This window comes from Sorex fumeus, unplaced genomic scaffold, assembly GCF_029834395.1.
Source record: "Sorex fumeus unplaced genomic scaffold, SorFum_2.1 ptg000129l, whole genome shotgun sequence".
In the NCBI taxonomy this organism is placed as follows: domain Eukaryota; kingdom Metazoa; phylum Chordata; class Mammalia; order Eulipotyphla; family Soricidae; genus Sorex; species Sorex fumeus.
The window spans coordinates 2,793,763-2,819,952 of record NW_026606186.1 but is presented as its reverse complement, the minus strand read 5'-3'; the positions used below and the strand labels follow the sequence as shown (position 1 = coordinate 2,819,952).

At 35.7% G+C, this 26,190-nt stretch overlaps 1 protein-coding gene and 1 non-coding gene across 2 annotated transcripts in view; both read left to right on the top strand.

Annotated features, from left to right (window-relative positions):
* The window catches only part of EPHA6 (EPH receptor A6), a 984,716-nt gene that overhangs the window by 516,594 nt on the left and 441,932 nt on the right, over positions 1-26,190 (top strand).
* On the top strand, positions 4,317-4,529 carry LOC130045848 (small nucleolar RNA U3). Its single transcript, XR_008795619.1, has one exon. It is a non-coding gene; the product is annotated as a small nucleolar RNA U3 (small nucleolar RNA).

The following is a 26,190-nucleotide window of genomic DNA, read 5'->3' as shown; positions in this document are numbered from 1 at the left end:
GATGCCCAGACTTCTCAGCCAAAAGGCTGACTAAAATGACATGTGTAAAATTCACTAATGCACTCAAAATTTTTTCTACAAAGCTAGTAGCTTGTTTGTTTGTTTGTTTGTTTGTTTGTTTGTAGAAAAAGCCTATTGTGTTTAGGGATTATTCCTAGCTCTTTGTTCAGGAATCATTCCTGATGGTGTTAAGGTGACAGGCAAATGTGATGTTGCCAGGAATTAAACTTAGATTACCCTTATGCAATACAAATACCAGCACACTTGTACTATTTCTCTGGCCCCCCAAAGCACATAGTAAGTACTAGATATCCATTTTTTTTATTTAGAATTAAATCTCGAATTCCACAAAGATATACAAACATGTGAAATAATCTTTAACCATGACCTTTGTAAGTACGACCTGCCAAAGTCTTTAACGATCTCAGTAACCTGAAACATTTAAAAATGAAAGTTTTATTTATGCTCATAGTTTCTCTTCTTACTATCTATTGATATTTGAAATTTTTAGCAACTGAGTGAAAAGTGAGAATATTATACTTCACAAAGTATTAGTGAATTTTTAAGATATAGATTTATTGAGTCACCACAGTTATGAAATACTAAAAAGTTAATAGATTTTATTTATGGCCTAGCACCCTCTGACATTGGATAGCAGATCATAATTCTTAGCAAGGCTGAAGAAATTCTATTTTTTAAATATTGATTAAATTCTACCCTTTATTATTGCATGTTATTCTGGTTTTTCTCCCTCTCATTATAAACTTCTATTCACTTTATGAATAACTAGGAGGCCATAGCCATGGAGGTCTGACTTCACTGCACCCAAAGGCCTATCAATTGAGAGACACAGTAATGGGCTGAGAAAGACCTTTATGGGCAAAAAGCCTGCAGCTTGGAAGATGGTGGAATCCTGTCCTTAAATAACCATCTTGCCTGTGTGGTTCCAAAAAGCAGTTTTACAGAAAAAAAAATACAGGGAAATTAATCACTATAATCTCCTTCATGTCTCTATTCTTTTCTTCAAAGTCTGAAACACACATTAGAAATGCTGAGTGCCACAGTTTTATATAGCAGGCTGGAAAAAAGTCAAGTCCCTTTCAAGTGAAGCATTAGAATTGAAGACAACAGTTAAATGCAGAAGGTGTATTGAAAACAGTTATCCAGGACACCCAAAGAAAACTAATGACAAAGTTTATGTAAAGGAAATCCAGAAAAATGTTTGAAATAGTCTATTCCTCTGAGCAGTTCAGCTTTAATAAGGTGATTGATTCCAGAATATCAATACCCCTGATTCCTTTCCTAGTCATATTTCTATCCTCATAATATTGTTTCTAAGGTCTAAAATGACCCTTTCAAAGCCAGGGAGATATCTCAGAGGGATGAATGCATGCAGGAAGCTCAGATTTCAATCCCCAGTATTAGGTAGTCCCAGGAGTGAACCCCACAGTCTGGAGTAGATACTGAACACCACAGGGAGACCCAACAACCAGAATTTAAAAATGGTAAAAAGTTCAAAAGTAACATGATGGTTTCAGTTCCTATAGTCACAAATCCTTTCTTTCAATTAGCAAGAAAAAAAAGGGAATCTACAGCACCTACCTTTTCAAAGGGAGAAGAGGGGCTTTGGGCCACACCTTGTGGTGCTCAGGGCTTACTCTTGGTTCTGTGCTAAGGGGTCATTTCTGGTTATCCTTAGGAATCATAATGTGGTGCCAGGTATTAAATTCGGTGGCTGCATGCATCAGAAATACCTTTCCCTTTGCTCGCTGGACCGAGTCTATTCTTTTGTATTACAGACATGACTCAACTTCCATACTTGATTGCTTTGTATTTCATTTTCGCCTAATCACAAGAATGAAGATAGACTCAACGAATGCTTGGGAATATAATCTTAAATTAAGATACAAATAGGGATCTTTTATTTTTATTTGCTCGAGCGGGCCCAGTAACGTCTCCATTGGAGACTTTGTTGTTACTGTGTTTGGCATATCGAATACTCTCGGTAGCTTGCCGGGCTCTCTGACAAGGTCTTTACCTTTACCTTATTTTTATTACCTTATTTAGGAATAGTTAATATAAGTATAACCGTTGATCTAAACATTGTACTTACAGATGTACAAGCAAACTACATAGTATTCATTTCTTCATCTCTGCTTTGTTTTCTTGAGATTAAAATAATGACAAAATTTTATAAATTTTATTTCCTAGACTATGTATTTTTTACCACTCATGTAGTTCAATCTATGAATGAATCATGCCTGCAAATGTAAAATGCCTACCTTCATCACTGACTTCCCTATACACATTTTGATCTCTACATAAAGAGGTCTCTATTTCTCAGTGATAATTGCTATCTCAAAATTTGAGCAACATTAGGGCCAGAGGGATAGTACATTAGGTAGGGCACTTGCCTTACATATAACCAGTCTAGGTTTGATCCCTGGCATCCCATATGGACCCTGAGCACTACCAGGGATAATTCCTGAGTGCAGAGTCAGGAGTAATCCCTCCCATGGGTAGGACTCAAAATAAAAAAACAAAAGTTTGGATAAGTTCATCATCATTGCTATTTTTTCTCCCATTCTTACCCTAAAATCCATTAACCTGAGAAATGCTCAATTTACTCATTATTAAAACTCTAAAACTTTATAGCCTAATAAGGAATAAATGTTCCAACAATATTTACTAAAATTATTTAAAAATTAATGATTAATTTTATTGTTTGCATTGGGTACATAGTAATTCAGAAAAGGTTAAGAAAGTATATGAGATTGAATAAAAAGTACCAATGAAAGTGATGTTAGGTTGCTCCCACCTTCATTGCTGGTGGGAATGCCAAAAGGCGGTCCTCTGGGAAACAGTATGGATGATTCTTAAAAAATTAGAAATTGAGCTCTCATTTGACCCAACAATACCACTCCTGGGAATATAGCCCAGAGAGGCAAAAATGTATAGTCGAAGTGACATCTGCATTTGTTTGTTCATTGCAGCACTGTTTACAATAGCTAGAATATGGAAAAAACCTGAGTGCCTGAGAGCAGATGACAGATGACTGGTTAAAGAAACTTTGGTACATCTACACAGTGGAGTACTATGTAGCTGTTAGAAAAGATGAAGTCATGAAATTTACAAACAAGTGGTACTAATGGAAAGTATCATGCTAAGTAAAATGTGTCAGAAAGAAAGGGACAGACAGAAAGATTGCATTCATCTGGGGAACATAAAGTAACAAAATAGGAGACTAACACCCAAGAATAGTCAAGATAAGTACCAGGAGGTTTACTCCATGACTTGGAGGCCACCCGCACATGCTAGGGGAAAAGACAGCTCAGATAGAGAAGGGAGCACCAAATAAAGGGTATTGGGAGGATCCTCCAAGGATGAGAGAAGCATGCTGAAAGTAGACTATAGACCGAACATGATTGCCACTCAATGCCTCTTTTGCAAACCACAGCACCCAAAAGGAGAGAGAGAACAAAAGGGAATGCCCTGCCACAGACGTAGGGTGAGATGGGGGGTTGGGGGGTGGGATGGATACTGGGACCAGTGGTAGTGGAGAAAGGGCACTGGTGGAGGGATGGGTACTCAATCATTGTATACTGAAACCCAATCACAAAAATTTGTAAGCCTACAACTGTACCTCATGGTGTTTTACTAATAAAAATTAAAAAATAAATAAATAAAATAAAATACTTACAAGGTATAAAAAAAGTGATGCTAGGTTGCTTTAGGAAGGTTTCTGTTTGAGAATCAAATAACTGAATGAGGAAAGATTTTTGGTTTGGTATCGTTATGTAGACACCAGAGTAGTAATTTTTAGGAAAGGTACAGGTATGCTTGCCTTACAAAAGATTCAAAGTAACAGTTTCTTTTCTAAAGCTTTGCATATTTTTGGAAATAATGAAAAAGACTTTTTAGTATGACAATCTTTGATATATAGACAAGAACTTCCCTAGTATCTTCTAATATTGAATAATTAAATTAAAGCACTATAACATACCTTAGACATGATAGAACACATGCCTATACACAATTGAGGCTCTATGTTTGCTCTCAAACATCACAATGGAAAAAAATTAAATCTTCAGGTCATATAGTAAAACAAGATATCTTCAAAGATACATGAAATTATAAAGAACTAGTTAATCACCTTACACCTTGCTATCTCTAGATATTTTAATTTTAGATATATTTTATCCTTAGATATCTTTAGAACATATCTGTTGTTCAGAAATTTTACAGTATGAATATAACTATTGCCTTTTATTTTATTCACTGGTAAATTACAAAATTAATCAAAAATGTATATGAATAAGTCTGTACTTTCAGGGATTATTTCTTTAGTTCAATACTAGAGAAGTTTCTCTGATCATGTAGAGCACCCAGAACCACAAGGAGGAGCGAAGGCATCCTTCCCTGAGCAGGTATCTGGTTCTAGGTATTGCTTTTGCAACTACATTTTACCAAGATGATTGTTCTTCTCTTCTTTTGGAAGAGAAAGAGGGAGAGGATGCAGTCTGAGCGGTTCCAGTAGGGAAACACACATACACACACACACACACACACACACACACACACACAAACACATACACACATATATGTATAAGACTGGAGTGATTGTATTGCAAGTAGGGCACTTGTCTTGCACATGATCAACCTGGGTTCAATCCCCAGTACCCAATATGGTCCCCAAAGTGCTCCACCTGGAGTGATGCCTTAGCAAAGAGCCAGTAGTAAGTCCTGAACTCTGCTGGATGTGGCCCTAAAATATATGTGTGTATGTGTTTATTATGCTTTAGATGTCATATGTTTTACATATATGTTTTATATTTTATATAATATATGTACATATATATGCTCAGGGATCACTCATACGGGGTGCCATGGACTGAACACAAGTTGTCTGCATGCAAAGTACCTTACATTTTGCACTACCACTCTGGTCCAAACATATATTTTATTTTGGGGTCAAACTTAGTGAAACTCAGGCCTTCTTCCTGACTCTATGCTCAGGAGTGCTCAGGGAACCATATGCGATATCAAGGATTCAAACCAGGGGTGGTCACATACTAGACAAGTGCCTTACCTCAAGTATCCATCCCTCCGCCAGTGCCCATTCTACACCACCAATGATCCCAGTAACCCTCCCATCACCCCCCACCACCGCCCCACCTCTGTGAAGGGGCATTCCCTTTTGTTCTCTTTTTCCTTTAGGGTGTTGTGGTTTGCAATAAAGGTATTGAGAGGCCATCATGTTCAATCTATAGTCTACTTTCAGCAAGCATCTACCATCCTGAATTTGCTGTTCCCTTTACTTGGTGTTCTCTTCTCTATCTAAGCTGCCTTCTCCCCAAGCATGCACTGCTGGTTTCCAAGCCATGGAGCAAACCTCTTGGTACTTATCTCAACTATTCCTGGGTGTTAGTCTCCCATTCTGTTACTTTATATTCCACAGATGAGTGAAATCTTTCTACGTTTGTCCCTCTCTTTCTGACTCATGATAGTTAGCATAATACTTTCCATGTAGAACCACTTGTATGCAATTTTCATGACTTCATCTATTCTAAAAGCTGCACAGTATTACATTGTGTAGATGTACCAAGTTTCTTTAACCAGTTATCTGTTCTAGGGCACTCAGGTTTTTTCCACATTTTAGCTATTGTAAACAGTGCAGCAATGAACACACAAGTGCAGATGTTATTTCGACTCTACTTTTTTGCCTTTCCAGGATATAATCCCAGGAGTGGTATTGCTAGATCAAATGGAAGCTCAATTTCTAATTTTTTTTTTGAGGATCATCCATACTGTTTTCCAAAAGGTCTGAACCAGTCAGCATTCCCATCAGCAGTGAAGAAGAGTCCCTTTCCCCCCACATCTGAGCCAACACCAGTTGCTTTTGTTCTTTTGGATGTGGGCCAGTCTCTGTGGTATGAAATGATGTCTCATTGTTCATTTGATCTGCATCTCCCTGCTGATTAGTGATGTGGAACATTTTCTCATGTGCCTTTTAGCCATTCAGATTTCTTCTTTGAGAAAGTTTCTGTTCATTTCATCACCCCATTTTTTTCTTGTGGTGTTTGACAAGTGCCTTGTATATCCTTGATATCAACCCTTTATCGGATGGGTATTGGGTGAATATCCTTTCCGATTCTGTAGATTGTCTTTGTATTTTGGTCACTGTATCTTTTGAGGGGCAGAAGCTTCTTAGTTTAAGATAGTCCCATTTGTTTATCTCTGTTTTCACAAAGTTTATTTTTTAACTTTGCTTATATTTATAAAAGACATTATTCTACATGCATATTTTTTGTTTATTTAGTTTTCAGGCCATATCCAGTGGTTCTCAGGACTTACTCTAACTGCATTCAGAGTTTACTTTTGGGAAATAGGGGGGAACGTTTGAGATGCTGGGGATTGAACCCAGGTTGACTTGATGCAAGGCAAGTACCTTCCTTGCTATACTATCTCTCCTGCCCCACATTCATTCTTTAAAGGACAATATTGTCCTCCCATTGTTCATCAATTTGCTCGAGCGGGCACCAGTAATGTTTTACAACAAATTGTGAGACTTGTTGTTACTGATTTTGGCATATTGAATACATCACAGGTAGGTTGCCAGGCTTCACTCTGCGGGCGAGATACTCTCGGTAGCTTACTGGGCTCTCCGAAAGGGGCGGAGGAATCAAACCCAGGTCAGTTGCATGCAAGGCAAATGCCCTACCCACTGTGCTATCGCTCCAGGCCAAGGATAATATTAAATTGTAAAATAATATGAAAATGACATTATAGAATAAAGTGATGTATCCTTGAAATCCCATCTTTGCTGCTGCTGGAGAGCTAAACAGTTGAGAGATACATTGGTGACTGGTCCAGAGAACTTTATTGGCAATAAGCTGGCAGATTCAAAGATACTGGATCCATGTCCACCAACTAACCATATTTTCCCATCACCAAAAGGATTTTGTAGAATAGAAGAAAGAGGAAGGTTTTCAATAGTGTGGCTTGCTAGGGTGGGAGAGATTAATAGAGTGGATAGAGCACTTTCCGTGCACATGGCTGACCCGAGTTAGATCCCCAGCACTGCCTATGGTCCTCTAAGACTACCAGGCATGATCCCTAAGTGCAGAGCCAAGAGCAAGCCATGAGCACCACTACGTGTGGCCCCCAAACAATAACAACAACAAGAAGTATGCAACCAGTGGGTACCAGAATGAGCTTGAAGACTCCCTGGTGAGCTGATTTAGTCTGCTGAAGTTCAGTTTGCAAACCTATACCAAGTAAGACTTAGGCTTTTGGTGAAGGAAAAAATAAGGCAGACTGTTAATTTCTAGTCTTTTAGTGGGGGAAGAAAGACACAGTCAGTGCCTTAATCGTTTGGGATTAAGATAGAGACAAGGGCAGTGTCTAGATAAGTTTGCTCTTCTTCAGTCCTTTAGGCCAATTTAAGTTTCCATCTTATGATGGCTTGTCCTTCAGTGTTTTTCAACACTACTCTGGTGTTCAAAGCAATATGCACTCACTAGAAAGCATATAATGGATTTTGAGTAAGGGAATTTGCTTTTTTGCTTTTGATACAGAATTCTATACATTAAAAGTGATATTAACATTTCATTTCTTAATTTTTAAACCACTTTTGTTTAAGTACTGGAATTTATAATACTTTTGATATCCCCACTACATTACAAGACAGAATTTGTCTTGGATGATTTTTCTCTGTGGGCAAAGAATGCTGAACATGTTTAAGATAAGCTATATTAAATTATGCTCTTCTGTTTTCTGTTTTTTTTTTTTCGTATGGGGTGGGCAGGGGTGTGCATTTGGGCATAGGGACCACACTGATCAGTACTAATTACTAATTCCTCATGGTACTCGGCAACCCTGTGGTACTGTGGATTGAACTGGGATCAGCCACATTTGAGGCAAGTGCCTTAACTCTGTACTATCTATCTCTGTACTATCTATCTGACCCTATGCTAGGTGTTTTATATCCTTGTTTGACCTTCATTATTTTTTACTGGCAATGGGTTTGTTACTTTATAACATCATTGTATGTGGAAGAAGATCTATGTATGAATTCTTGCCAAAAATGAAATACAAGGAATCAAATATTTATTTTAAAACTTTTCCATTTATTCTTGAAAAATACACACCTGACCAAAAAAGAAAAAATTGCCCTTCTATTACAATGAAAATTTAGTTCATTAAAATATTCATTAGGGTGCTAACACCTCTGGGTTTTAAAATTTTGAACAAGTAAATAAGCACATGACAGGTTAAAAAGAAAAACAAAAAGAATTTCAATGATAACATGTATGTGTCTTATATAGAGAGACTAAGCAGCACCGAATAACTCATCCACATGGCTTCAGATGGTATCTTAAAAAGTTGAACTTAAGGGATATCTCTGGAGAGAAGAACAAGTAAGGTCATTGAGTGATGTTACCAAGGAAGGCACAATATAGCAAGGGATACACATTTAAATTCTGCCTTCTTTTTGGAAGAGATAAATAGAATAGGTCTTCTTCGTGCAATAAAATTTAGTTATTGAAAAAAAAATCCCTATATTTCAATAAATATCTTTTCCCAGCCTTCAAAACCATACTCATGAAGTCAACTTTAGCAATGATATATTATTAGGAGCATACTTTTGTTCCCCAACTTATTCATATGCTACCTTTGGTCTAATAATTTTAAATTACATTACCTTCTCTAAATTCATAGTGTAAGAACTAGAGAGCAGTAATATTCATATTAAAACTTTGCAGAAATAAGAGTTTTCTGGATTAATTTTATTTTCTTTCAAGTTATTTAAAAACATGTTTGATTCTGCATATGAATCTGGATTTTTTTATTTATTATATAGCAAGTTTTTTCGGGTCACATGAGAATCTTTACTATACTTGCAAAAGTAATTTATCATTATCATCCTCAAAAAGCTGTTATTAAGCAACAAATTGTGCATAATCAGTCTAGGTAAGCACAAAGTTATATAAATGTGATTTTAACAACTAAAAAACTTAGGTGCTTTATTAAATATATTAATATAAATGCTTTTCAGCATATACTTATCAAAGATATAGCTGCTATCATTATCATAAGGTAAGTGGATAGAACAATAGAACATGAAAGTATGGGAATGTGCTTAATTCAGATGGTGTTCAAATTAATAATTGTGGATTTTTTTAATTTCATGTAATAGGAAATAGTAATTTATTAAGTGATGGATTGAACCTGACTGTCTTTTTTCAGGAACAGTTTTAACAAACGGGCTAGAGCAATAGCACAACCGGTAGAGTGTTTGCCTTGCACATTTGCCTTGCACGTTTGCCTTGCACGCAGCCGACAGAGGTTTGATTCCTCCGCCCCTCTCGGAGAGCCCTGCAAGCTACCCACATGGCAGAGCCTGGCAAGCTCCCTGTGGCATATTCAATATGCCAAAAACAGTAACAAGTCTCACAATGGATGAACAATGGGAGGACAGTGCCACAGTGCTACAGTTTTAACAGAATAGAATTAATCAAATTATGAGAAATTATATTAATGAAGCCAGCCCCCCTGAAACTAAGAACAGCACACTTCTCTAGACAAGGACAATGAATGTCCTTGCCTCCCCCAACCCACCCTGCACCACCAAAGCCTAGTTTGCAGATAATAAGAGTATTCCACAGCTGACCATCTCAAAGTAAATTTTCTTATTCATTCTGGTGCCAATTAGTCTGCAACCAACCATTTTTAATAGCATCCCTGATCTCTATTTTTATTTTTGATTCTTTTAAGCTCTTTGCTTCTTTTTTAAAAATTGAATCACCATGAGCTACAGTTACAAAACTTTCATGTTTGAGTTTCAGTCATACAATGATCGAGCTACCGTCCCTCCACCAGTATACATTTTCCACCACCAATGACCCCAGGTCTCTATTTTTATAAAAGCATCATTTTGTGATGGTACAGGCTAGATGATTGCTTAGGGGCCATTCATGCAATCTTATTGCCATAAAGCTTCTTTGGCCTGACATCATGTTTGTCTTTTGATATGTCTTGGGCAGCAGTGGAATAAGACCTTTTCAGTTACAATACCAGCTTAGCAAATGTATTAAACGTTTTAATAGCTTTTTATATGTACCTTTCCAACTACCACATTTTTATACTGCCTATAAAAATAGTTTGTATCCTAACAGTTATATAGTATTTAATTGAATATTGAAACATTTCCCATTACTGTTTTAGCTAACCCTAAATCAACCCAGTGTAAATTCTACTTTAGTTAAATCTGCCTTTAAATCAGTTGCATTCTACTTTTATGAACGTTTTTTAATAAAAAGTGAGTGTATTACTTTTGAGTTACCTTTGATCAGGATTTTAGATTTTAAAAACATCAAAGTTCTATCCTGCAAAATATAGTAAATCAAAGTTCAGTCCCATGAAAAGCTTTTGAATAACGCTAACTTCAAAAAGTCTGAGTAATACTTTGTCAATTACAATTGATAAAGCATGAGCGGGCTGGCATACATATGGGCATGAACAGCACAACAGGTTCTTGCTTCTTCTCTCTCCCCAAAAGGGATTTCAGGGTGAGCAGGAAATAATTAAGGGGAACCATTTATTTTAAAAGGTAGGAGAGGCAAGGAAAGGAAGCTCACACCCTGCTGGGGATTAAACAAAGTGTTTATAGAAAAGAGAAAGGAACAAATACCCTCCAGGGAGCACGGACTAAGGTACAAAGGAGAACACCAAACCTGTCTTGTTTTGCCTCTTTTTATGCTTCCAAGACTATTGACCTTTTAGTTCCCTCCCAGTCTCCCAGATACAGAAAATCTGAGGTTCTCACCATATTTGGCACTTTCAGGGTTACCATGGTAACTATTCATGCCATGGCATCAGTGGGCAATACTTTGATAAGGGGTGTCGTTTTTATGTGTTAAAGTATTATAGTGGCTTCTCAGAATGATTGATCCCTTAATGAGCTAGAGTTCTCTCAGAGGTAACTTTCAACTGAATTGCATGCATTCCTCCTGGGTTCCAACAAAAGGTAATACCTTGCAAACAGACAGAAAACTGCTTGTAATTTTCTTCTCACTGTAAACTTGATCTTGGCATTGCTCTACCAGACTATTGGTTGAAATAGTAGGGAACTGCTTGACCTCTCACAGCTTCTCCCTTACTTACATGGCCTCACCCATATCATTAGCCATCAAACAACCTATAAGAATTGCCAGATATTTGTTTTCCCTACTCAGACTAAGTTCAAGCCTCTCACAAATGACATTGTTATCATCACCGATATTTATTGGAGCAGTATAGCACATTGTACAAGGTAACACCAAACTAAAGGTATATATATACATATATGTGTGTGTGTGTGTGTGTGTGTGTGTGTGTATCAACAAGTCTCACAATGGAGACGTTACTGGGTCCGCTCAAGCAACTCAATGAACAAAGGGAGGACAGTGACAGATATGTATATATGTGTGTGTGTGTGTATGTATACACATATATAATGTCTTCCATTAAATATTTAAAATTTTATACATGCATCTCTTTTGTGGTTTCAGAGTTTTAAAAACATAAAGTAATTTAAGGGGAAAAAAAGCATAAAATTCTCTAGACAGATTTTTGCCCACAACCAAGCTTGGTTTTTAACTTAACATCATAAGTACAACTTTATTCAGGCAATAATGTGCCGATACCAGGGGCTATATTATTTTTGCCTCAATGAGTGCTCTCAGTGAGACCTTGTAGCAGAAACTCTTCAATAAATCTGACTTTCATCTATTAGAATCATGTTTACTATGCTTGCCCTCCACAATTCAAGTTCAGCTTTTTATCCATCATTCTGACAACTGAATTAAAAAAAAAATAGATCTCAAAAGTTTTCACAGACTCTTAGGGAGTAGTATGCCTCCTAGCTGAGGAATTTTTGCCAATCCTACCTTCCTTTATCAATATTTGGCCTATGAGCAGCCATAAGTTTCCTATTTCCCACTGGTGCTATGACAGTATGAATCTTATGGGTTGCTTCTGAGAAATTCTTCACTTCCTGACAAAAGAACTTTGCCCTAATCTTTTCCATTCTTCCAGACTTGGCTATTACTGGAAAAAGATATACTATTTGAAATATTACTTTTATTCTTTATACTTTGAAGCAAAAATAAACCTAATCCTAACGTCTTCATAGTCATCAAAGATATAGCATAGCAGGCAAGTCATTTTCTTGTATGTTTTTGACCCAGGTTTGATCCTCAGCACCTCAGATGGCTCCTTAAGCACTTTCAGAAGTGAACCCTGAGCAAAGAGTCAGGGTAAGCTCTGAGCACAGCCATTTGTGGCCCTGAAATAACTAAACAAAAGTTTTTATAGCTAGAATGAGCAAGAGGTCAATCTTCCTGGGTGCCTTTTTTATTGGTAGATTTTTTGGGTTTTGTAATATTTTGTTCTTTAATTTTTTAATTGAATCATCATGAGGTTAGCTCTGAGGCCACCAGGTCAGCCCTGGTGATGCTCAAGAATTAAATTCAGTCTCTTGCATGACAGCCATGTGCTCCATTCCCTTGATTCATATCACTAGCTCTCCCTGTGCATTTTGAGAACATTACCGACTACTGAAACAGAATAGGAGGACATATAGGAGATATAGATATAAATAAAGATATCGATAAATAGATATGTAGAGCGAATTTTTTAAGTTCATTTTTAAGATGTAATCAACCAAGTAATCTGTTATTTCAGATTAACACATTGCAGAACAATTTATAAGACCAATCCAATGAATTTGTATTGAAAATAGTTTCCTAGAAAGTTAAATTTTAAATTATATTAGAGATATATTTATCTTGAGAAATGTGTTTTGTGCATAGTAAAAGAGCACTATAAAAATTAAATTAAAACTGATAATTTAAAAAAAACTCAACTATAGATGATTCTTTCTTAATACAATTGAAGTATTTATTCTGGAATTGGAAAATAACAAAAAGCATTTGGAAAATTATTTTACATAATAAAATGATTGTTTTTTCCTGCAAAGGCAGCTGATCTGTGAATAGTAGAATGTAACATTTCTTATTCACCATAGATGTCTTGAATATGGGCTTCATCTGTTAAAAAGATAGAGAATAGGAGTAAATATCAACCATTATCAGTACATACTGATTTTCTCTTTCATTTGTACTATTATCTCTTTCAATTGTTCATCATCGTGGTTAAAATTTGGGACTAGTAGTAATAAGCATAATGTCCATAATAATGTAACCATGAATAACATATATCATGAACAGAAGTTACAAGAAATTACATAAACCCATACAAAGGTCAGAAGTTCTCTGCTAAACCAATCCAGAAGTCATTTTGTCAGACACCAGGAATGCTGATGTAATTGCTGAAGTTACCAATATATAATTGTGCAGAACATTTCTGTTTCTTATTGAAAGCTTCACATACTTACTATGATCGTTGTTAACCCTAAAAATACACTTGGCAGAAATTGGGTGATAGCTAAAATGTCAGAGCATAAGATTTGAATGAAAAAGCCTTGTTTTTTATCCTGGTCACCACATGGTCCTTCATGAACCACAAGAATGACCCAAGACCAAGACTGCAGCGATAGTACACCAGACAGGACCTTTGCCTTGCACGCGGCCAGCCCGGATTTGATTCCCAGCATCCCATATGGTCCCCTGAGAACTTCAGGAGTAATTCCTGAGTGAAGAGCCAGGAGTAACCCCTGTGCATTGCCAAGTGTGACCCAAAAAGCAAAAAAAAAAAAAAAAAAGAATGACCCAAGACTTCTAAACTTATGTTTTCCCTGAGCACTGTTGGTGGGTGTGGCCCAAAGAAACCAAAACATATTAGGAGGCTAAGATATAGCTCCACATATTGAGCACATGCTTTGTATATGGGAAACCTATCCCCAGGTCCTATCCTCAGCCCTGTATGGTACACTGAAAAAAAGTCAGCAATGTTAGGGGCACCCCCCTTCAAAAAAAAACTACTTAATATTATGATATTCATTTCTTACCTATTTCTATAATAGCTTCCTGTTTCATTCATTGTTCCAAAAGTAATTCTGTATAAAATAATAGAAAGAACAAACAACAATTAACACTAACTGAAGATTTTGAAGATCAACTAAAATCAGAAAGACACCAAGGAAGAGATATCACTGGAGGAGGACAACAGGACAAGGCCCTGGTTTTAGATGCTTTTTTGTTTGGAATCAAGTCATAATCTCTGCTATGTGGAATATTTAATTGGAAGAAAAAAATCTTCAGTCTAAATAGCATGGAGAGTCAAACTACAGTTTGGAGAAACTCCAATAACTAGAAAATTAGGCATGTAAAATACAAGAACAGAGAGTCACACTTAGGAAGACCTAAATTTTTTTAGGTCTTTGAACTCTGATTTCTGGCAAATCTCTTAACGTTATCTATGTTGGAAAGATGCAAGTAGCTACACTTAGACTAAAAAATGATTCTGATATTTCAAATTATACCTATTACAAAGAGTATGCTGTTTCAAATCATTTAAAATGTCTTCTTCAAAAAAATCTTATGCTCAAAATTTTGACTGAATATAAAGTCTTCTCCATGCATCATTCACAATGCACTAGATACCATTCAAAATAACTTGACATATGAATAGGAAAATGTAGCTCAAACTCAGGAGGAAATTAATTTAATAGAGACAGCCACAAAAGACATGTTTAGAAATTAACACATAAGCATTATAGATGTTATTTTAACTGTATATTTGTTTTATAAAATCCTCAAATAAAAATTATAGAACAGAAAAAATTAATACATGAATATAAAAATTTACTTGAATGGTTTTACCAGCATATTGGAAAGAGCATAAAATTATGCACCTTGAAAATAGTAAGTGTTATTGCAACCTGAAAAATAGAGAAGGAAAATGGATTTTAAAATAAAAGATTATGCCATAAGACCACTTATAGAATTTGAATTTTTGTAGTTGAAATGAAGGAAAATGGAACAGGAATGAGTGAAAAAAATCAATTTTAAATATACCAAGACTGGGAGACGAAGTAGAAACCATAAAATTACACATTCTAAATGATGCACCAACTTTAAACAGAATATAAAAATAGTCACACCTTGCTATATGATAGTAAAATTACATATATTTAAATTAAAATCTTGGAACAATTTAAAAGATTCATTCACAAGCTACACTATAAAGCAAGCATCAATATATTTAAGTGAACTGAAATAATGTCACTTGGCTAGAGTGATAGCACAGTGGTAGGGCATTTGCCTTGCAAACAGCCAGCCCGGCCAAGCCGGGTTCGATTCCTCCGCCCCTCTTGGAGAGCCTGGCAAGTTACCGAGAGTATTCAATATGCCAAACACAGTAACAAGAAGTCTCCCAATGGAGACATTACTGGGCCCGCTCGAGCAAAATCGATGAACAACGAGAAGACAGTGTAGTGTAGTTTATTATTTGCATATAATAGAGCTGAATTAAAAATCAAGACTGAGGAGATATAGTACCTTGGGTATCAAACTTGCCTTTTACGTGTGTGTGTGTGTGTGTGTATGTGCGTGTATGTGTATGTGTGTGTTTGGAAAAAGGATGATATGATATATTTTTGCTTCACATTGTGGACCTAATAAGATTACGACCATATACATTTTATTCTGCATTGTTAACTCAAACTGCATTTGGTTAATATAACAAGAAAGCATCATTTATTTAAAAGCAAATGTTTGTGGCACTAAATGAGATCAGAGCTATACAGGGCATGATCTCAGGTAGTATAATTTACATTATAAGAATAAAAGTGAGAGGGCAGACAGAAGCTTTTAATTTTCTTTTCAACAGTTATTATATCCCCTAAACTTATTCTAACTGCTTAGCTAGTGCCCAAACTAAAGTACTGTGTAGGTCTGTGTTGATCTAGTAGTTCCATGATGCTTACTGAGAAAAGTGTCACAGTCGGAGCCATTACTCAGCTCCCCTCTATCAATAGGATGTGCCCTTTGAGTTGGTTTTCTAATATTATTATCATGATCCCCTTCACTGAGTCTTCCATCCAATGGATGTCATGGATTGTTCTGTTGTTATGCATCTAGTTGGAGCCTCATTCCTTTTGTGTGAATTGCACAAAAAAATGCATAGAGATTCATCATTTTAGGCACAGACTAAGCAGCCTGATTCATTAATGTGCACACCTAGAGTTGCTGTAACTATCAGTAAGAAATGGTGTTAAATAAATAGCTTTGTTTTTCACCTGCTAGGCTCTAATAGCATCCCTAAAGTAATTTTGGTCTAACAGCTTGAGCCTTTTGCAAAAGCGATCAAGTGATCAATTCTTTTTAACACTGAGGGGTAAACCTCAGTGCTGCGCAGAATGCCAGGTGCAGAAACAGTTGCTGGAAATAGCAGAAGAAATTTAATATGAGTCATGCAATTTAGCATAGGTACCCATTAACAGATTTTGTTTAAAAAATTATTGCACCATGTCTCGAAAACATGAGGCAGTGGGTCTAAAAGAAATAAGGCAATGGATCTAAAATATGTTTTTACTCTTTTATAATATACTTTTAGCATGTCAGATGCACCAGACTCTGTTTGGCATTGAAGATAAAGCAGTTTGACAGCACCATTCCAGGCAAAGAATGTTCATTTTGGTAAAGGAAAAAGAAGCAAATACTTTTTAAAGTTATACTTTAAATACAGTTTGACAGGAACAGCTATACAATAGATTACCTCAGTGTGTAGTAAGATTAAAAAAGTTAAGACATTTACATGTGTCTCGTTTTCACAGAAATTAATAGGTCTAAATATATATGTGATGGGGGGTCAGAGATAATACAGTTGGTACAACACTCATTTTGCACATAGCAGATCCTGATTCAATTCCAGCTCTGCATATGATCACCTGAGCACTGCTAATAGTCATTCCTGAGGACCTGAATCCCGTAAGCTGGAGCACCCCGGCCGTTTCTCGAAAAACATAAATAACTAAATATGATTAAATTTGGTAAAGATTTATGTATAAAATATGTTGCTTAGTATTGCCAATTAGTATATTAAATTTTTAGTATATTGGTGCTGGGCCAGAGCGATAGCATAGCAGGTAAGGTATTTGCCTTGCACGCAGCCGACCCAGCTTCAATTTCTCCGCCCCTCTCGGAGAGCGTGGCAAGCTACTGAGAGTATTCAGCCCACACGTCAAAGCCTGGCAAGCTACCCATGGCGTATTCAATATGCCAAAAACAGTAACAACAAGTCTCACAACGGGGATATTACTGGTGCCCGCTTGAGCAAATCAATGAACAGTGGGAGGATAGTGGTACATATTGGTGCTGGAGCAATAGTAAAGCAGGTAGTACAGCCTTGCAAACAGCCAATCCGGGTTCAATGCCCAGCATCCCATATAGTCCCCCAAGCACCGCCAGGAGTAATTTCTAAGTGCAAAGCGAGGAGCAACCCCTGTGTGTCGCAAGGTATGACCCAAAAGGCCAAAAATAAATGAATAAATTATTGGTATATTTTCATGGATTTAAAAATATATATCTTTAAATCATTTCTCTATGCCAAAATCATAATATACCATAGCTCAACATTTTTATTATAAATATCATTAGTTTGAAATATTAATACCTAAAATTTAGAAACTGAGAAAGCTAAGATTTTAATTAATTTTCTCTAATTATCTTGTTTTATTATTTAGATATATAATTTAAACCAAAAATAACTTAAGCACATAATTTATTTTTATGGAATTTTTATATTTATGTGAGATATAATTTTACTAATCCCAATGTCTTTTTCTGTAATTTTGTGTCTGTAATATAGTATGTTAATTTCATTTCAAATAGTTGTATCCAGACATTTAAAAATATGAGTGAGTGTACCTTGTTTCATGCTATTTTATGAAAATTACAGCAGTAAGAACCCTGTGGGTTAATTGAATTCACATTCAAGCTCTCATACATTAATTAACTTGAAGGGAAATCTATTGTAGTATGCAAACTACTGAGTTAGTGTCAATTTTATTTTAATTTTAATCACATGGTCCTATCTGTGAAGGTGCTTATGGTTCCAGCTAGAAAAGGGAAGTGTGGATATTCATTAAAATTGCTTTAATGATTTCAAAAAAAAAGAAACAAAGCCTATGTCTGAAATGGAAGTAATTTAATTACTCGCTTATACAATTTAAGGGTAATTTTCAGCGGTTGTACTTTGTAGGTTTTGCTTTATTGTGTCATTATTTAGTATTGGAAATAGTTTGGAGGTGTTGATCCTAAGGTTAAATATTCTCTACAAATAACAACACTGAAAATGTGGTTAAGTGTTCTAATAAAATATATCAAAAGCTATAAATACCCCCACTCCACTGATGTTTGTTCAAGAAAATTCTCAGAGACTACAAACACAATATAAGTGATTCCTCTGTGTTATTGAAACTCATTATTCTTCTAAAATTATAATAAAATTTTAATCATTAAATTTCCTTTAGAGTTTGCTGGACTAGGATTGACCTGGGAAAACCAGGGTATTTTGCATATTTCAAAATAAAATAATTGGAGTTGGTAAATAATTAACCTCAAGACTTTTTAACAGGATATTTGGTGATACTGAACAAGCACACACTTATTCTTTTTAGTTTCTGCACATTTTTATTTAAAATTGTTAAGTCCTATCTTGTGAAAAACAGTATAGCAATTTCAAAACAAAATTATAACTGGACCAGGAATGAGGCTCAGTGGTGGAGAGCATATTTCATATCAGTGAATTTCTAGAATCAGTATCTGGTACTATAAAAATAAAATTAAATTTAAGCTAGTTTTTAATTTAATTTTATTGTCATGGTTAATTATATAGTGGATCAGATTCCACCAAGGAAGATACCCAAAACATTTGAAAGTAAGATTTAAAGTAAGAAGCCGCGTGTTCCCTTATAGTCTAGCCCACTGATGTACTAAAGCAGCACACATGTGTTTGGTTTTTAACATATTTGCTTGTATTCTGTTATGTACATTCTCTGCCCTCTCAGAGAGCCCGGCAAGTTACCGAGAGTATCCTGCCCACCCCCATGGCAGAGCCTGGCAAGCTCCCTGTGGCGTATTCGACATGCCAGAAACAGTAACAATAACAGGTTTCATTCCCCTGACCCTGAAAGCACCATTGGGAAGGACAAGTAAGGAGAGGCTGCTAAAATCTCAGGACTGGGACGAATGGAGACATTACTGACACCCACTCGAGCAAATTGATGAACATAGGGATTACAGTGATAGTGATAACATGATAACAGCTGCAGTGTTCATCTTAGCCAAAAGTCAGAAGCAAAAATACTCCACTATCAGATAAATGATTAAATGTATCATGATAGTTAGATACAGTAGTAATGATTCAGCCTTATATAGGAAAGATAATGTAACACATGCTACCACATGGATGAACATTAAGGATCTTAGGCTACTTGAGATTAGCTAGTCATGAAAGGACAAATACTGAATATGAGGTTCCTGTAATCTTACAGTTCAGAAAAATGGAAAATAGCATGATTGTTGGAAGCTGGGATAGGGGAGAATGGAAATTTTAGTTTAATGGGTTGTAGTATTTAGTTTGAGAAGATGAAAAAATAAAATTTGGTCAATGACTATACAACAGTGTGAATGTACTTAATATCACTGAACACCCTGTATATTTTATGTTAAGTATATTTAGGTAAAGGTAAAGGCCCTCCCGTTGATCGTCGATTTGCTCGAGCGGGCCCAGTAACGTCTCCATTGGAGACTTTGTTGTTACTGTGTCTGGCATATCCAATACTCTCGGTAGCTTGCCGGGCTCTCCAAGAGGGGCGGAGGAATCGAACTCGGGTCGGCCATGTTGGCCGCTTGTAAGGCGAACGCCCTACCCGCTGTGCTATTCTAAACTGACAAAAAAATTGAAAAAAATTTATATGGATAGTTTTGAGGGAATCTAATATCCAGCACAATTTTTTGATGGTAGCACTGTGGCACTGTCCTCCTGTTCATCAATTTGCTCAAGCGGGCACCAATAATGCGTCTATTGTGAGACTTGTTACTGTTTTTGGCATATCAAATACATCATGGGTAGCTTGCTAGGCTTTGCCATGTGGGCTGAATGCTCTCGGTAGCTTGCCGGGCTCTCTGAGAGGGGCAGAGGAATCGAAGCTGGGTCAGCTGCATGCAAGGAAAATATCCTACCCGCTGTGCTATCGCTCCGATGATATTCTATTATATATTGTATTTGTATTTTGACGGTATTATATTTTAATTAATGATAAACCATTAGTGTAACTGAATTTATATTTTGGGGATTTTTATTTGTATTTTTTTCCCAGAGTTGACCTAAACAATAATTCTCTCCCTGTTGTGATGTGACCATTTCAGAAGTATGAAGCATTAATTTCAACGTGGGAAAGAGTATGCTACATAACTGTTTTTCATGCAATAGAGCTCCTTAGAATTGTGTCACAACCAGCAGCATTTCAAAGAAAGAAACTAATCTTTGTGATTAGGATCTTTTTTTTTTTAAATGCAAAAGAGTTACATGTAAAACCATAATTTATTTTGCAACAACTCTGGAGCTTTGAATTTATATGAATATTAATTTATACTGGGGCAACTGATAACAAGATCAGAAGGCACTGATTCCTAATGAAAAGAAAAAAGAAAAATGAAAAGATTGTTTCTTAAATAATGTATAGTTTATCTTTGAGTTTGTTAGTTTTCACTTTTTAAATAAATGTCCTGATTTTTTTTTTAAATCACTTGAAGTGGTCAATGGAGATCAAATTGAAAACTTGAATATGAGATGTATATCTTAAATGATCACAGGCAACTTTTCCAAACCAACAAAATATATTTTCTGAGAATGAGAAATGTTTTTAACAGAAGATAAAATCAGAGAGTTTAGATTTCACAAAATTACACTGAGTACAGAGAGAGGGAAAGAAAAGAAAGAAAATTTTGTTAGCAGAAAAAAATATATGGATATTTGTAAAACTAGATCTATTGTAAAAATATCAATCTGATAAATGAAATATACTCATGGAATATTAAAGATATAAATACATTTACTTTATGATGATGTAGGAAAAAAGACTATACTAATGTGTCAAAAATATTAGACAGTAGATCAGTACTTCATGACACCATATATTTGAGTTCTGGTTATTACCAAGAAATAGATTAATTCTAAATCTACAGATAGACATACACATACAGACATACAGATATACATAAGACCCATTTTTAGATAGTGTTGAAGGACATATGCTATTATCAAGTGTAATATGGGAGTCCTACAAAATTTTCTGGGAACAGATAGAAATAAGTAGCACTATAGCACTGTCCTCCCGTTGTTCATTGATTTGCTTGAGGAGATACCAGTAACATCTCCATTGTGAGACTTGTTACTGTTTTTTGGCTTATCGAATATGCCATGGGGAGCTTGTCAGGCTCTGCCATGCCAATGGGATACTCTCGGTAGCTTGTCGGGGTCTCTGAGAGGGACTAAGGTATTGAATCCAGGTCGGCCCCATGCAAGGCAAAAGCCCTACCCGCTGTGCTATCACTCCAACCCTAGAAATAAGTATAAACCTTAAAAGTGATTAGAGTCCAAATGTAAAAACTAGTAAGAAGCTGGTAAAGACTTAAGAAACAAAAGATAGAATACTGCTTTAAAGTCAATAACTAAGTTTTAGAAATAACGAAAGCTTGTATAGTATTTACTTAGAATTTCACATGATATTACAATTACTTGGAGACATTTTATCAACAGTATTTTATTTTTAATAAAGATGTCCCAAAGACTCCACTGTGAATCTAGGATTATATATTGTTCTATTTTATTTCATACCAATTCTTGTCCTATTGTTAACAAAATATTTTAAAAATTACAGTGCAAACTTATGAAAATATATTAATCAACTTCATTTTTCATTTCTAGCAGTGGGAAAAAAGCTTCTTCCTGAATTCTTGTGATTTTCATTTAAAGAATCATGTACAATTTTTTTTTTAATTTTTATTAGTGAGACACCATGAGGTACAGTTGTAGACTTACAAATTTTGTGCTTCAGTTTCAATTATACAATGATTAAATACCCATCCCTCCACCAGTGCCCATTTCCCACCACCACGGATCCCAGTATCCATCCCACCCCCCATTCCCCACATCCCACCCTGCCTCTGTGGCAGGACATTCCCCTCTGTTCTCTCTCTCCTTTTGGATGTTGTGGTTTGCAAAAGAGGCATTCAGTGGCAATCATGTTTGGTCTATAGTCTACTTTCAGAATGCTTCTCCCATCCTGGGAGGATCATCCCAACACCCTTTATTTGGTGCTCCCTTCTCTATCTGAGCTACATGGACAAATTTTTTAAAAGCTTGTTTGATGTTTGTTTAGTTTGGGTTACTGTTTTTAGAATTATTTTTCTGGTACAGTTTATTCTAGTTTAATAATCCTTAGGTAAAGAATTTTAAGTTTGTTTTGTTTTACAACAATTATTTTTGGTACATTTCTTAAGTATCTTAATTTTTATAAGGAATAAGAGTCACTTACTTCTTGTAATAAAATTTTTAGTTACTAGACCAAATCAAAACTGTTACCCCATCAACATTTTTCTCTCAAATACACATTTAAGGAAAGATATTGACAATTTTTTTTATGTAATATAGGATTACTTTCACAGTTCTTAAATAATTCATAAATACTTTTACAATTCCTATGTGTAGACTTCAAAGCTCAAAATTTACATTTTCTTTGTTGGACAATATTACCATATGTCGGTAAACACTGAATCCATCTGGAATATTTTAAGCTTTTTCCCTATAATGCTTTAAAGAATCAAGTGTCAGAAACTGCCTATTTTTCTGAGTTAGATGTCAGTAGATCTCAACCTGTGGAAACAGTTAAATCTCTATCGGCTTTGTTGTATTTCCTTATTAAAAATCAATGTAGTATATCACGATTGATTATAATGAAATACTAAAGACAGGAGAGATAGTATAGTCTGCTAAGTATATGCTTTGAATTTAGGAGGCCTTTGTTTTTTTCCTCATCACCAATGGACCCCTCATCCTAGTACCACTACAAATGACTTCTGAGCCCAAAGCCAGGAATAGCCCCTAAGCACTCGCCAAAAATAATGGAATGACCCAAAGCCAAAGTTAAACATTGACTATCTCATTTTGTTTCTACTAAAATATTTTGAAACACATTTACATCTTAATTATGTATCAGTTTAGCAAGTCACTAATACTTCATGATGTCTAAATTTACTGAATTTGAAAATATGGATTTGTATGTAAAGTTAAGCAACATTTCCATGAATCATGATACATGATTTATTTTCTTTTTATTTTTAAACTATATATTAATCAAAGGTAACAAAAATGGATTTGTATTTGGCACATTTTTATTTATTGAAGAATTCACCTTGCTTCTTCAAAATTAATAAAATATAAAATAAATGCATTTTTCTTTTGCTTTTGGGGTCACATCCAATGGAGTTACTCCTGACTCTGCACTCAGGAATTACTCCTGGTGGTGCTCAGGGTACTATATGGGATGCCAGGGATTGAACCTGGGTCGACCGTGTGCAAGGCAAAGAACCTATCCACTGTACTATCACTCTGGCTCCATACATACACTTTTTTTTTTTAGCTATTTGGGTCATACCTGGCAATGCACAGGAGTTACTTCTGACTTTGCACTCAGGAATTACTCTTGCCAGTCCTCGGGGGAACATATGGAATGGTAGGAATCGAACCTGGGTTGGCTGCATGCAAGGCAAATGTCCTACCCACTGAACTATCACTCCAGCCCCCAAATTCATTTTTAAATATTCAAAATTCCAATTTTAAACATTCACAGAGAGAGATTTTGGTGAACATTTGCTGATCTGTTAATTTAAATATTATTTAAAATATGCTGTTTTGAGGGTGATTTGGGCTTATTCTACTCTCTGTTCTCAGGAATCACTCCTGGCAGTGATTGTGTATCTAGATGCAGTATCAGGAATTAAACCACGGTTGGCAGTATGCAAGGCAAGCACCTAACCCCTGCACTATTTCTCTAGTTCATGGTGCTTATTTTATCAAAAAGACTGTCCCAAATATTTTTTAAATGATCACTGTCATATGTAAGTAGGGAAAGCACATGTAAACAAGTCCATCAATGAAAAAAATCTTTACTCGTTATGATTTGAGATTTTTAACTATTAATCTATTAATTGATGGACGGGAATAAGCCAGCTATGTGAATAGCATTCCAGAAACAAAAAAAAAAAAAAAGAAAGAAATTCCAAGTCCTTGAGCCGAGAAAGTTTTTAATATCATGACATTGGAGTTATATAGCTGTACTGTAATGAATCAAGGAGTAAGTGTCATAGTATTGTGATGGCATTGAGGCTCATAAGAACAAGAACCTGGAGGTGAAAAGTTTGATTTGAAGTTCTTTAAAAAAACACACACACCATTTTCAAATAGGAAGCATCATTAACTGAATAACTTCTTTAATGAGGAACCTGACTACTGAGTCAGGAAGAGGTTGGATAGGGTCAATCGTTAAGATAAGAAATCAGGAGACTTTAATTTAGCCCATAGATAAAGGTGGGTGGAACAAGTGTTGAGGCAATAGAGATGGGGGTAAGTGAATTGGAGACAAGATATATTTTAAAAGTAGAGCTGACAAGTCTTGCTGTCAGTGGTTTGAATATATTGAGGAGTCATGGTTTACTCTTAAGCTTTTACTTTAGAAAATAAAAAGCAAACATGTTTTTGATGAATTACAGTTTTTTATCCTTTCTGTAGTTTAATAAACGTATCATATTTATGACTTCATAGTTTTTCAATTCTATCTTTATGATATCAAAATATCAGTTCACAACAAGCTTTGGAAATAAGCTGGTAACAGTCTTCTTTCCAATACATCTAGTCGTTTAAAAAGTTCTTGGCTACTGTGATCACATCCATTCTATGTTAATAAGGAAAGTAATTTGTCTTAAAATTATTTACCTAAAATTAGTCTATTGTTTCATCTGGCATTTTTAGATTCATAAAAATTGATGGAAGACTAGCTCACTACTTGAGTTAATGAACAACACAGTTAGAAACTATTCAGTCTTTGAGGAAGTGGTACTTCTTAAAGCTCTAGCATTGGTTATTTTCTTTCTTACTGTTGATTGCCTGATATTTGTATTGCATATTTAAAGCTGATACTAATAACAAATCACAAATCACAAATCATCCTGTTAATCGTCGATTGCCTCGAGCAGGCCCCAGTAACGTCTCCTTCATCCTAGCCCTGAGATTATATTCAAGGCTCTTTAGGAAAATGAGACCCATCATTGTTCCTGGTATTTGGCATATTGGGTACGCCGCGGGGAGTTTGCCAGACTCTGCCGTGTGGGCAGTCTACATTCAGTAGCCTGCCAGTTTGTCCAAAGTAGGAATGAGATAATAAGATGTCATAATAGGATGTCGCGCGTCCTATGTCGCGCATCCCAAAGCTGATACTAATATTTTCAGATAATTCTGTCTCTTCACAATGGGTGTGAGTACTTCATAATAACAATATGATACTAATAATCCTTATCATTGCTATCACTCATTTCATGTATATTACATAATAAGCATGTGTAAGTATCTATATCTATATATAAGTATACTTAGGTTAAATACATTGCTGCTATGAACAGACTATCATCTGTTAGATCAATTAAAATTAGAATTAAAGTTTTTACTTTATCTTTACTTAATCCTTTGGTATGTATCTTTCTATAAGGATTCTGAATTATTGACTAGAAGCAAGGGAAATGGGGTCTTCCAGGATGCAGTTACTTTTGAATAAATTGTACTTATAGCTTCCAACATCAGCTAAAACCTTTGGCCAGGAAAAAGTACTTGGTGGTGATGGTGATGTCGGTGGGCCCCACTGGTGACTTATGTGAAGTGGGGAGGAGAAAGACAGCCACTTTCTCCCCAACCGCCTCTGCTGCCCGGAACCCAGAGTTACTGGGTTCTTGTCTTGCCTCGCAGAAAGGAATTTCAGGAGTAGACAAGAAGTGAAATAAATAGATTTTATTTGGAGGTTTTGGAGAGGAAGAGAGTGAGAGAGTAATGTATTCAAAGAGAGAACACTGGCTTCCCCAAGGGCGGAGAGAGCCCCTATACACATCCTAGCATTAGACAGAAAAGAAT